Here is a 13863-nt window from a genome sequence, read left to right as displayed (position 1 = left end):
TTATCCTGCACTGTCAGCGTCACAGATAGTGAAGATTTATGTTCACATACAGCTACATGACACACTGCATGAAAGACAATATTTGCAAACGCATGATAGGGGCACTTTAACTATTTTTTCAATAAATTAAACTAAAAATAATAATGTAATTACATTACTTACATTATTTGACTGTGTACAAGAAGGCTTGTTACTCATAGATAGATTAAAGCTTTTCTTTAATCTATTTCTATCTCATTAAAATTTTCTCATCAATGAAGGCGTAAATCTGACTAACATGTACCTACACATTACGGTGATGAGACTCTTAGCCGCAGTAAAACATTTGTATGCCGCAAACGTGGTGGTATTCATGAATAATGATCCGGGGCGAGGTGGTTCGGAGCTCACTCAAAATCAACAGATAACTTGTCACCAAATTGTGGAAGAGACGCATCTGTCTGTGTGGACTGTACACACAATCAACTCGGCTGGGATCTATTGCCCGATCCCCCGTACAGTCCTGACCTCGCTCCAAGACATTTCCACACGTTTGGGACATTAAATCAGTTCCTTGGAGGCCGGCGTTTCAGACGTGAAGCAGGCAGTTTGATCATGTCTCTGGCGTACTGAGAAAACTTTCTCCCTTGATGGTGTCCAATCACTAGTAAAACACTGGGAGAGGTGCAGAGGTGTAACAGGGTATATATAGAGAAATGAAGGGAGTTTTTACTCTCAGAACTTTGCGCAATCAAAAGTCCCACTTTAACTTGAGCAGCCATCGTACAACCGTCTTCAACAGTCATTTTGGATAAACCATCTCACGATAAATAGTTTCATTATTTTTAAACACTGAAGCATTATTTCGAGAAAGTTTAATAAAAAGCGAATGTTTGGCATCGAAGGATGTAAACGCCGCTCTGCAAATTTAATACCTGCCCTTCAGCTGTATTAAATTATACACATAATCTCTAATTATGCTATATCTATTCTATTCACATTTTCTCCACAGTCTATTTTGCACATTTAGCCAGAATCGCCCCAAACTGCACATTCATCAGGGCAAACAAGCAAAGCAAGCATGGTATGTTTATGGGCTTATAACAGAAGATACAATTAAGAATGACGAATATCTCTGTATCCATGTTGATAGAGTTTTTTAACAATGCGGCATTGGACTTAACATTTGCATTTGAAATATTTTTTACGTTAATTAATCTGCTTATTAATTTATGCTTTATATAATTTATATATAAAAGTTTATCCAAGAGAGAACAGTTTCAGACCAGCTGTGGAGGAAACGAGCTCTGTGAGGCAGACATGATGTTCCTGTTATGTCATTTTATTCCAATTATATAAATGTCATCAGAAAAGGGACCAAAAAAAAAAAGGTGTCTTTTTAGGGTCTTATGGGGAGCTGCAGATGATTGCATGTGCAGGTTTGACAAATGGGTTTTGCGTGCGAGCTGTAATAATCAAAAGTGCACGCTGTGTTTTGCATAAGAGAAGGTTAGGGTGAAATGTGGAAAACTTTGGCATTACAACTATTGGGTTTTTGCTCAAGGTAATAATACTTGAGGCGTTTATCGCCAGGGGGGGAAATCTCTAAATGTCAGAAATTGAGAAAATCCACATGAATCCAAATTTCATCCTTGTCCTGAGCATATTTATAAGCATAAGGCTGTTAAGAGGGTCTTGTGTCAATAGCGTCTCTCCACCAATCCACGCACAGCCTGGGGAAAAAGTTATCTTAAACTACACATTACTAAACAATATCTTTTTTACTTGAACTAGATGTCATAAGACTGACATCTCTGTCATTGCATGTCAGAAAAAGATTTATGCCATCATGACTTCATATGAATAAAGTTAAAGTATTGCTGTATCTGTCACCATCATTAAATCATCACAATATCTGCCATAATGTTTGATGTCATTACCGATTATGGCTCATGCTAGCATTATTATTTTCCAGGAAATTACAAACCAGCTTCAGCCCCTTGTGTCCAGGCTGTTGCTTCCATTTTCACATGGTGTCTTCTGTGCAAATGATGACGTTAGTGAGTAATAGGCAATGCATTGAACATTGAAAAGTATATACATATTATAAGTAGATAAATAATTACTTTTTTAGTTCTTAACTTAAAACAAATGAAAATATATAAGTCAGTAGAATAAATGTGTCAAATACTAAATGTGTGCATTACAGTACACTGTATTTGTATATCAGTATATAACCTGAGACATGCAGGAGCATCGGTATCTCAAGCTTTCAGGACAAGTAAAGCAGTAGCTGACTGGGTGTGGGTGTGATTGGGCCAAGGGCCTTCATGTACAGATGGGTTTGTTTGGGATTCCTTTGAGAACCGGTAGCATAAGTCAGAGCATTAGTCATTTGGGAGTATACAGGTAGGATTGGTTATAATTCATTTTTGGTGCACATCCAACTGGTCAGTATTTCTTTGGCATTAGGTAATGTTGTTTAAGAGTTCCTCGGGAGTAGACAGCTTTGGTCAGGATTTCTTTAGAAGTATGTAGGACTGGTCAGAATCTTTTCAGAGCATTTAGGGTTAGTCAGAATTGTTTTTTTAGTGTTGGTAAGATTGGTCCTAATTCCTTCAGGGTAAGGGTGGGATTAAAGGAAATTCGATCAGGAGGGGATGGGATTGGTACAAATAGCTTCAGGGTGGGAAAGGTGGGATTTGTTGGGAGCCCTTTGAGACTCCAAACAACTTGGAATTGGTCATAATAAAATTTAGGGTCATGCTTGATTTATCAATATCCATAAAGGAAGAAGACACAGGGTTATCCATGATACAGGATCCTGGAGCAGAGAGACTCCTGCCTCATAAGGGGTAGTAAGGGAGGCCAGTGATCTTTATTAACAGGATCCTGAGCCGTAACCACTGAGTGATGCTCTGCCTTTTTTATTTGAAATGGGTTGGATTGGTTATAAAACCGATCTGATGTATCACAGATGTACTCATAATTAGCTACATGCATTATTGATCCCCTGTCATATTAAAGAAATGCAACTTGCCCAACAGAACATGAATTTCATCCGTTATAAATACTACCCATGTCATGTAAAGTCAGGGAACAAATGGTGATCTCTTGATCTATCCTGGCCTCCTACCCCCCCTGGGTCAACCCTGACAGCCCTGCATGTAGTGCTTGTATAGACAATTGCCTCCTGTGCTGTAATGGCTTGTACAAACGAACACCTGCTTCAGGGACCCGCTTGTCCTCATCCACTGTCTCTGTTCCCACCGGTACTGCGGACAACTCAGTCACAACAAAAGGAAGTCATGTCTGGGTGTAATGAGATGAAAATGAACGGCAGGGGTGGGGCTGATGTTCTTGCATGAGAAGTTTTTCGAGGTTGGAGTCATCAGGGACTTTCGGAAAGGACTAATTAGAAGGTTTTTTTTTTTTTTGGCTTTTTTTTTTGGAGTGGGCTCGTGTTGGTTGGCGTGGAATCCATCATGTCCCGGGATTTAATTATGCATGTGCAATTACGTTGTGCTCGCCACTTTATTCGTTTTAATGAGAGAAAATGGATGCACTTAAAGTGGTACAAAGCACACAAAGGTTTTGGGTTGGAGAGCCAGCTCCTGTAAAAACAAGATAATTACAAGCACAAATTCACAAAGTGTTCAAATGATCAGAAATTGGCGGTACAACAACTCCATCTCATATAACAGCAATCGCCAGGAAGACCTTATATGAATAGAGTACTGGATTAAAAGAAGGTTGTCCCAGCATGAATCTAATAAATTTTTCTCCACTTTTGATTAAAAAAAAAATCAATGATCCTCTTGTTTACAAGCAGTTGTAAAAATATTTTTTTTAAAGACAAGCTTTGATTATGTAACAGTGAAAATAACTGCACTGACCCTGAACAAGAGCATTGATGTGTGTACACCAGATACAGCTCACCCTGAAAAACAAATAATTAGAATTGATTTACCTGGTTCTACTTGGTTGGAAAACATCCCAAAGATGCCTGATTGGATTGAGATCTGGTGACTGTGGAGGCCGTGTGAGTAAAGTGACCTTAATGTCATGTTTAGGAAACCTCTTTGAACTGTCATATCATGTTATTCGGGGTTATAAAGGGATGGGCATGGACAGCAACAATAATCAAGTCAAGTGAAGAAGGCTTTTACTGTCATTCCAACCACATACAGTTCAGTAACAAACACAGTGAAACAAACAACGTTCCTCCAGGACCAAGGTGCTACATACATGCCACAACATAAATTAACAACACACTTTACCGAAAGCAGCTAGCTCAGATACAGTATGACAGATTTACATTTTTTAATTATCCTAAAAAACTATCTATTTCTATACAAAGAGAAGATATACTAGAAGATATAATGTGCAAACCCAGAGCTACAGAACAGCGTAACACGACAACGTAACACATCACAGTCTTCTTCTTTGTCTTTCGGCTGTTCCCTTTCTGGGGTCGCCACAGCGAATCATCTGCCTCCATCTAACCCTATCCTCTGCATCCTCTTCTCTCACACCAACTAACTTCATGTTCTCTCTCACTGTATCCATAAATCTCCTCTTAGGTCTTTCTCGAGACCTCCTGCCTGGCAGTTCCAACCTCAGCACCCTTCTACCGATATATTCACAATCTCTCCTCTGAACATGTCCAAACCACCTCAATCCGGCCTCTCTGACTTTATTTCCAAAACATCTAACTTGGGTTGTCCCTCTGATGAACTCATTCTTGATCCTATCCATCCTTGTCACTCCCAAAGAAAACCTCAACAGCTTCAGCTCTGCTACCTCCAACTCTGCCTCCTGTCTTTTTTTCAGTGCCCAACATTCAAAGTCCCTACTATCACTCCTAAACTCTTGCCTTTCCTTTTCTCCCTCTGCTTTCGAACATGCCTTCCTCCTCTCCTTTTTCGACTAACAGTAGGCCAATTTCCATGACAGGATGCCCTTCCTGACACAACCCTCTGCATTTATCCAGACTTGGCACTGGCACCAGAAGACACTGGATTGTTCCTCTATAGAAGGTGGTGAGGATTGGTAGTGGAAGCTGGGCCTTTTTCAGCCTTCTCAGAAAGAAAAGACGTTGTTGGGCTTTATTGTGCAGAGAGCTGGTGTTGAGGAACCAGGTGAGGTTCTCCTCCAGGTGAACACCAAGTGTCATGCACACTCAATCCGCGACTGGCACTAGGACCCGAAAGTAATGTGGTCGCGAACCAGGAAGTGTATGAGGAGTAAACAAACCACAGCACACCGCTCAGTCATTGAGTTCGCCCATGCCGCCTCGGATGCGTTCACCAATTTGTGAGTACTCACTTTCTTGGTTTTGCTTTCGTTTTGATTGTATGTTTATAGGACGTGGGTTAGATTGTGTCTTTCCCTTATTCCCCAGTCGTGAGAGTCCTTAGACTAAACAGCATGATCATCCTGCCTATTCGTGTCTCTCCGCGTTTGGGTTTAACATTCACGCTACAAAGGGCTAACCGCTAAAGCTACGTCTTCTGGTCTCCTCGGGTTAGTTTCTGACACCCAGGAATTTTGGTCTCTTGACGATCTCCACAGAAGAGCCGTCGATGCTGAGCGGAGAGTGATCAGATAGGCTGTGGCATTTAAACCATGCTCAATTGGTACTAAGAGGCCCAAAGTGTACCAAAAAAGTTTTCCCCCCACATCATTACACCACCACCAGCCTTCATTGATACAAATGGTGAGGCCATGTAAATGACAGAAGCGGCACCCAGTGGTTTTCTGCGGCTTTAACACATCTGCTTCAAGGTTTCATGTGTTGCACATTCAGAGATGCTCTTAAGCTCTTCAGTTGCCACGAGATGTTATTTGACTTAATGTTACCTTTCTATCAGCTCGAACCAGTCTGGCCGTTTTCCTTTCACCTCCGGCATCAACACAGCATTGCTACCCAGAGAACTGCCCTCACTGGATATTTTCTCTTTTTTTAGACACTAGAGCTGGTTGTGCGTTAACATCCCAGTAAATCAGCAGCTTTGGAAATATTCAGACCAGTCTGTCTGGCACCAAAAACCAGGCCACGATCAAAGGAGCGTAAATAGTGAACTTGCCTACATGCCCAAATGTATTGAGTTGCTGCTATGTGATTGGCTGATTAGATATTTGTTTTTAACAACAGGTGGAGCTAATGAAGTGGCAGGTTAGTGTCTACTATAATATTATTTATTATAATATTTTTAACTAAAAGACGCTGTAAACTTGAAAAGTAAAAAAATGCTTATAACAGAACAATATTTGGAAAGTATTAATTAAATGAACAAACAAGCATATAAACAAACCTATAAAGAAAAAAAAATGAATAAATAGATTTCACTCTAATATGATGAAGGTTAATTAATCAGGTCCGTGACCTCCTATACCCAAAATAAATCATACTTTATACATGTTTATTCCAAACAGAACTTGAGTTTTGTTTTTGTTTTTTTTAAGTAGTCATAAAGCTACGCAAAAGCTACATCAGAACGTCCGTACAGCTGAAGAGAATATTTATAATATCCTGTCTATCTTACAATGAATAGCTATTTGATGTTCATCATCTCATCATCATTATGTCAGTCTTCCATAGCAGCCACATACTGTACTGTAGCCACACGAGCTTATGAAATATCAGGTCTTATGTTAACTCATCATTAAATACGTCTAAAGCCATGTTCTATATCCTTTATAAATATTTATGTAGGTTCTTGCCAGGTGTCACTGACATAGAGATTAAGTAACTATGTGCTATGCCAAGAGAAATCAGTCTTAATTACAGTTAATACCTGTTTTTGTAAGCCTTTATAATAATATCCATATCGGTTCTTATCAGGCATAACGTAGAGCTTATTTACACTAGGTGTTATATACAGTATATATTAACATTTAATGGGTTTTGAAATAAGACGTTTTTAATACATATGCATGTAATTTTCAGGGATGGATCTAATAAGCCTTCTGTCTTGTGACTTACTGTAGGTGCTATGTCAAATTGAAATCAAAACTGATCAATGTGGATATTACAGCAAATACTTGTTGGATGTAAACATACAGTAGGTTTATATCAATTGTCATGACAGGCTTATGTTAGCCTGACAATAAAATTTGCATAATGCTTTATGAACATATTATAATACAATTTGATACAATATGCTGTAAATATGTTAATGCAACATGTTGGATTGTCATAAAATACACACCGTCTGTCATGTGTTATAATGTAACTAAAACAATAAAAAAAGTGCATTAGCTGCATTGCCAAAGCTATCAGAAATGCTCAAGCATGCTGACACGGTGGTCGTAACGCCAAAAGGTAAATCTGAGTTGTCATAGCAACGCAATGCATTTAGTGATACGGCACTGTGGTGCAAATGCAGATGAAAGATCTAGCAAAAGTATTTAAAAGCCTTTTCCACAGCTAGTAAACACACTGATGCCTTCCTCTGATGGTGTGTTCATCATAACAAGCAGTTTATTTTCTTTTTATAAAGAGAAATTCATAATGACTCATCACACGGAACCCCTTACAAAACCCTTGACAGGTACGCTAAAGATTTTTAGCACCCAATTAAGCTTAAAAGCTTGGTTAATACGAGGTTGACTCCACAAACTGGCTTGTTGTCAGCGTTTTAATTATGAACACCGCTCCGCGGGCGAGTTGCGCTGGCCTATTTCTCCACCGCCTTTCCGAGAGAAATAACGCCGGGGATTGGGCCGTAGCCCAAGGCGGTGCTGTGTGAGCGAGGCCATGCTGCGTTGAAGAGCACACTCGGAGCAGCGTGGATATTACCATCATAATGGAATTCCACGCTGTCAGCGAGAGGCGTTTAACAAACTGACAATGTGAACGCTCCGCCTGACCTATTTGCTTTCACACTACATCTCTTCTCCTGACCGTAGTGTTGTTCCTTCGCCGTTTGCCAGACACAATCCCGCTCTCGCTGAAAGTTGACAGAGGTTTTTTTATTTGTTTGAAATGTTGATTCAGTTATATATTTTTTTAAATCTTAAGACTCGGAGAAAACTTTTGCACACCTAACGACTGCTCTGTGCTTCATACAAACTGCACTCGCATTTTCCTGCAACTTCTCCTGTCCATAAAGCAGTCATAACCCTTCACACAAAGCTTCATACCAACTTCTTCTCATATACAGTACCTGCATAGGACCTTCTCGCAAAGAACGCTCGTTTGTTTGTCATATCTCATCTCTATTATGTCAACATGACATACAGTAGCAGCTGTTTTATGGCACTTGAAACAAAAACCACCTTATGTTTATAAAATCATCGGGGCTCATGTCAGTTTGACATCAAACACAGTTAAGTTTATAAGCCTTAGGAATGTTTAGGTAGCTTCTTGTCACGCAGATCTCATGTTACATGATATAAGTGCTACAGTATGTCAACTGAAAGCAGCCTGTATTATAACTAATAGCTGTTGCAATAAGCCTTATAACCTTTATATAGGTTCTTGCCCCATTGTTGCTTAGCAAAAGTGCTTAAGACAACAGGAAGTAGTCTTTATTACAGTTAATGCCTGTTTTAGGTTTTTGTCAGGGGTTACACATGGCTTATGACTTTTATTGTTTTATCCATAGCCTTTATTACAGCTAATGCCTGTTGTAATAAGCATTTATAAATACTAATGTGTGTTAAATGTACAGTATGTTCAGGTGTCACATAGGGCTTATGTCATCTTACTTAGGTGCTATGTCATGTCAATCTAAATTGAAGCTGATCTACTGAATGTGGACTATATTACTGCTAATGCTATGACAACCTGCCATTTACATAAACCTGGCCTTTATGACACTCATTATAATAATTTGTCAGCTGCCATAAAGGGCTTATGTTACATGCTATGTTATGTTACAGCATGTTATATATGTTATGTTATGTTATGGTGTTTTGTTACAGTAGGTTATGTTGTAGTATGTTATGCTATGTTGCAATATGTTATGTTACAGTATGTTATGTTACGTTATATGTTATGTTATTTTATATGGTATGTTACAGTATGTTATAATATGTTATGTTATAGTATTTTATGTTATGTTACAGTATGTTACGATATCTTATGTTACAGTATTTTATGTTATATTATAGTATGTTATGTTACAGTATGTTATGTTATGTTACAGTATATGTTGTTATGTTATGTTACAATATGTTATGTTACAGTATATCATATGTTATGTTACAGTATGTGATATGTTATGTTATGTTACATTATGTTATCATACAGTATGTGTTATGTTATCGTATAGTATGTTTATCTTATGTTGTTATGTTATGTTACAGTATGTTATATTACAATATGTGTTATGTTATGTTATGTTATGTTATGATATGTTATGTTATGTTATGTTATGTTATGTTATGTTATGTTATGTTATGTTATGTTATGCTATGTTGTTATGTGACCTGGAAAAAAACTCAAAACAGACTTTCTTTCTTTCTAATCTTTATGAAACATGTTTCTATATGAGTTTGTCATCTAAAAATAAATAAAAACTCAAACAGTCTTTACAACAGTTATGAACATTTAAATTTGTCAGTAGTTCTCTATTCCTTTCTTCTTCCTTTAAATCCATGGTCAAATTACTTGACACAGTTCAACATGACATAACATGTCTCTATAACAGCTAACAGCTTCCAGAAGAAGCTTTATGACACTTTACACACATTTGTGTGGGTTGTCCTTAAGGGCTTATGATGTTAATATAGAGCAAAGAAGACACCGGTTAAGACCTGTTGCGGGTCTTACTGGTTTACTGGTTGTAATGGAGTTTCCATAAAGTTTTACCAGTTTTTCTGACCATCGTGAGGGGGAGGGGCCGTCATCTTTCTCCTTCTTTTGAGAATCTTCTATTATAAAATTCATGTAGGTTTAATTATGCATCACAGCAGCCTTTATTATCCTCTAACTGCAAAGCGAGACAAACCATCTGTGGAGAAAATAGTGTCCTACGGAGGCATCATAAACTCTTCTGTTCCCGCCTGCCACGTGTGTATTTATAGCTGTGTTTTCCCCTGCATGGGCGTCTGTGGTGTAACGAGTGACGCGTTTTCCCCTCTCGCTTTCTCTCGCTCGCTCTCTCAGCCTGCTTGCAGTGTGTCTGAGCAAGCCTCATCACGAGAGAGTGACAGGATGTAATTAAAAAGCCCTCAGAGAGATTCACTCAGGAAGAACACTCGAGCGAGCTCATCCTGTGCGCCATGCAAAAGAGAGCGCTCCTCTCAGAATGCGCAGGTGGATCCGACCCTGAAAACACGTTCACTGTGACACGAAACGATGGTTCATGACCAGCTATGTTTATACATCACTGTTATGGATCTGGAGCCTCCGTTTCTGTTCAACTGTACAAATGAGCTCTATTTTTTTCTATTTGGTTAAACTTCCTCGAATCGCATGTGGCCGATGGCCTACGAACACATTCATTACATGCTTCTGTATGATGCTTTTATAAAGCACTATTGACGTTTGTATAATTATTTATAAAAAAGGTATTGCATTTAAATTTGAAACACTTTATATAGTACAATACAGTACATTTTAAACAGTATGCGTTATAGTAGCTGTTTGATAACACATTATGTCAATACCATACATAAGAACATATGGGCACTAATTACACCCATGTTAACAATCTATGATGCATAATAAATATTGTTTTAGTTTAATGAAGTTTCAAAAATAAACATCAATGTATACATTGGCTGGACAATACATAGTAATTAACAGTCATGTTGCTTATTTGCATTTGTTTAAGTAATATATATTAAAGCCTGGAAGACACACACACACACACACACACACTGTGATGAGAACTCACAGGGTTGGGACTAAACAGTTGTGTATCCATAAAAAATGAAAAATTGTTAGTGAGACTCCTCGGAAAAAAGGCTTTTGTTTACTAGGGAGCTTAAAAACTGGGTGTTATGATTTAGGGTCACTTTGTTATGTGGCATTAAAATGAAGTCAGCTGATGACCAGAATGTATTAAATGACAAGATTATAATTCTAACTCTTGCACAATCAATAATAATGACTCGCAAAATGAGTCAATTTCTCATAAAATAATGATGTGCATAAATATAGTTAACTGTTTTTTTAGTAGATAATTAAATAATAAATAATAGATAGATGATAAATAGGGGCGGCACAGCGGCATGTTGCTTAGCACTGTGGCCTTGCACACCCAAAGTTAAGGGTTCAATTCCCACCTCAGGTCTGTGTGCATGAGGTTTGCAGGTTCTCCCTGTGCCTGTCCATAATTGTCCATAGAGTGTGTGTGTGTGTGTGTGTGTACTGTATGTGCACTGCGAACCTATGGAAACTTCATCCAGAGGGTACCCGCCTTGTGCCCCAAGTGGATCCTGGGATAGGCTTTTAGTTATAAATTGTTATAAAGAATGAACAAAAATAAATAAATAAATAAATAAATAAATGAAACCTTACGGTTAAGGGTTAACGTAACTCTGTGCCAAACCCAGAGTCAGGGGCACATCAGAGCTTTTTGTCTAATCTTTCTAACAACGCTATTTAAATCAGCTCAGTGTTTATCTTGGGGCTTTTCAATGAGCTTTTAAAGCATCAAAAAATTTTATCTCTTTACACTCACTACATTAACATATAGATTAAATATTTTGGCTGAATATTTTATCTTACAAAAGTTTAAGACATTTTTTTTTCCCCCGCAACATCAAATATTTTTGATAGCAATTATTTTTTCATGGCCTTGGTGAAGCATTACATGGCCATATCTGGTCTTTCACAGACACAAAAGAATTAGCTTGGGCAGTCGAGAAGAAATGTTTCTCAAAAAAAAAAAAAAAGAAAAAGAAAGAACGAGACAGAAAGGAAGTCTTAATTGTCCATCCGAATGAAACAAAATACAAAAATCCAAATCATGTAAGGACGTTCTACGGTTGTCATGGAAACAAGGCATTGTCTTGGCTTGGAGCTACTGTGGCGAAAAAGTGCAAAGACGCTAAGCGTTGGTGTGCAATGAAACTCAATCACTTCACTGCTCGATCCAGGTTTATTTCCCTTCTGAAAACATGCTAGGCTTATTAGCACAGTCGTCAAGTCTTGCTTAGCAGCTAGCAGTAATAAAGTGTACAGTAAAGCGCGGAATCTAATTAGTGGAGAGAAATCCTACGTCTGATTTATCACTTGTTATATCTGTGAGAACAGCTTCAGGCTTAAAGTGACTTTTTGGAGTCGATCTTTCTTCAACAAACTGATTATAGCTAAACTCTTAGCTTAGCTATAATTTAAACTCCTCTGCCGCCTCCTTATCACCTTCACCAGGAACTAGAAGTAGATCCATGATTTCTTTTCTTTCTTAATTCATTTTTCGCCTGGTGTTTCCAGCAACAGTTCAGCATTATGTAATAGGACTGACGTAACCAACTCACAAACTTGTTTAGCTCTGTAGCACTGTCCAATGAACAGTTCGCTAAGCGAGTTTCCTTTAGCAAACATTTAACTCAGTTACACTTTTCCCACAAACCATGCATAAGCTGTTATTACTGTATCTTGTCATGGAACAAGTTTACTTTGTTTTCTTATTATACTGTAGTTCATTCGGATTTGCAAACTGTAGCACTTTAGTGATATTATATTATTATATTTTATGATTAAACTTTACACAAACTGTAGATTATAACCTTTGCATAAGCTTGTCATAGGTTTATATATATTTTATAAACTTTATATATATATATATATATGTCCGGCGGCGAGTGTTTTCTACACGTAGGAGTCAATGAGAGTGTTCACACGGGCTTTGGTGACGTGCGTTTGTCCGGCTGCGCGTTTATACGGCATTAAAAAAAACGTTGCATGCAGCTTTTTCTTGGCGTTCAAAACCCAACGAACGCAAGGAAACCGCTTCTAGTTAATTTTCTGCGCGTTCATTTTACGCTTCGGAGGACCGGATATATCCCATGATCCCACATGTTATACATAGGGAAATGCGGAAACAGGCAAAAAAAAAAACTTTCTTCATATACCACAAAAAAAACTTCCTTTAATCCGACGTTGTGCAGTCAGAGAGTGAACCCGGTAGCGGCGGGCTTTCATATCCAGTTCCCGACACACTGCCCCCACAGGTTAACACACAAACTACAATCTGGGCTGCAGGCTGACGTTAGACAGAGACAAACCAACACCGGTGTAGAAGTCGATTAAGCGCCACTACAAAACGCAACATAAACGTCTAGGACGTTCAGAGCGCGTTCGTTTATCCAAAAATTTAACGCCCATGTGAACAAGGCCTTAGTCCTTAAATGTGCTTATTTAGTAGCACAAACCATGCATCATAAGACTGACTTATGTTTGTCATGAGCTTTTCCTGAAAGGTGTTATTAGCAGAAGTTAGCTATCACAGTTCATGTCCATTTAACACTTTCCACTTTAAGGATTTTTGAATATGTTCTATTCTGTAGCATCTTTACACAAACCATGCATCACAGGACTGACATAAGCTTGTTATAAGTGATCACAGAAGATGTCTTTCACAGTAGCTGCACTTGGCATTGGCTTCCTCCTACAGTAAGTGTGTGATATTAGTGATGTTTTTTTTGTGTTACTTCTCTTACTGTATGAATCATTTCACATGAATGATGACGTTAGCCTGTTGTAGCCATCTCATAGGCTTAGTTATAATAATTCAGGTTTATTTGAGTCAGTTGTTAGAAGAATGACACACAAAGTTTGCTGTCAACTTTTAACATATTCTATTAACATATTATACATTGTAATATTGTGTCATAAGACTGATATCACTTTATTATAGATACCTTATAGATTAGATTAGTGCAGTATGTGTCTTGTTAGTGAAATCAGTACAGTAGTTGTCA

This window comes from Clarias gariepinus, chromosome 27, assembly GCF_024256425.1.
Source record: "Clarias gariepinus isolate MV-2021 ecotype Netherlands chromosome 27, CGAR_prim_01v2, whole genome shotgun sequence".
Lineage (NCBI taxonomy): Eukaryota > Metazoa > Chordata > Actinopteri > Siluriformes > Clariidae > Clarias > Clarias gariepinus.
The sequence above is the reverse complement of the archived record's forward strand: the minus strand, read 5'-3'. Positions refer to the sequence as shown.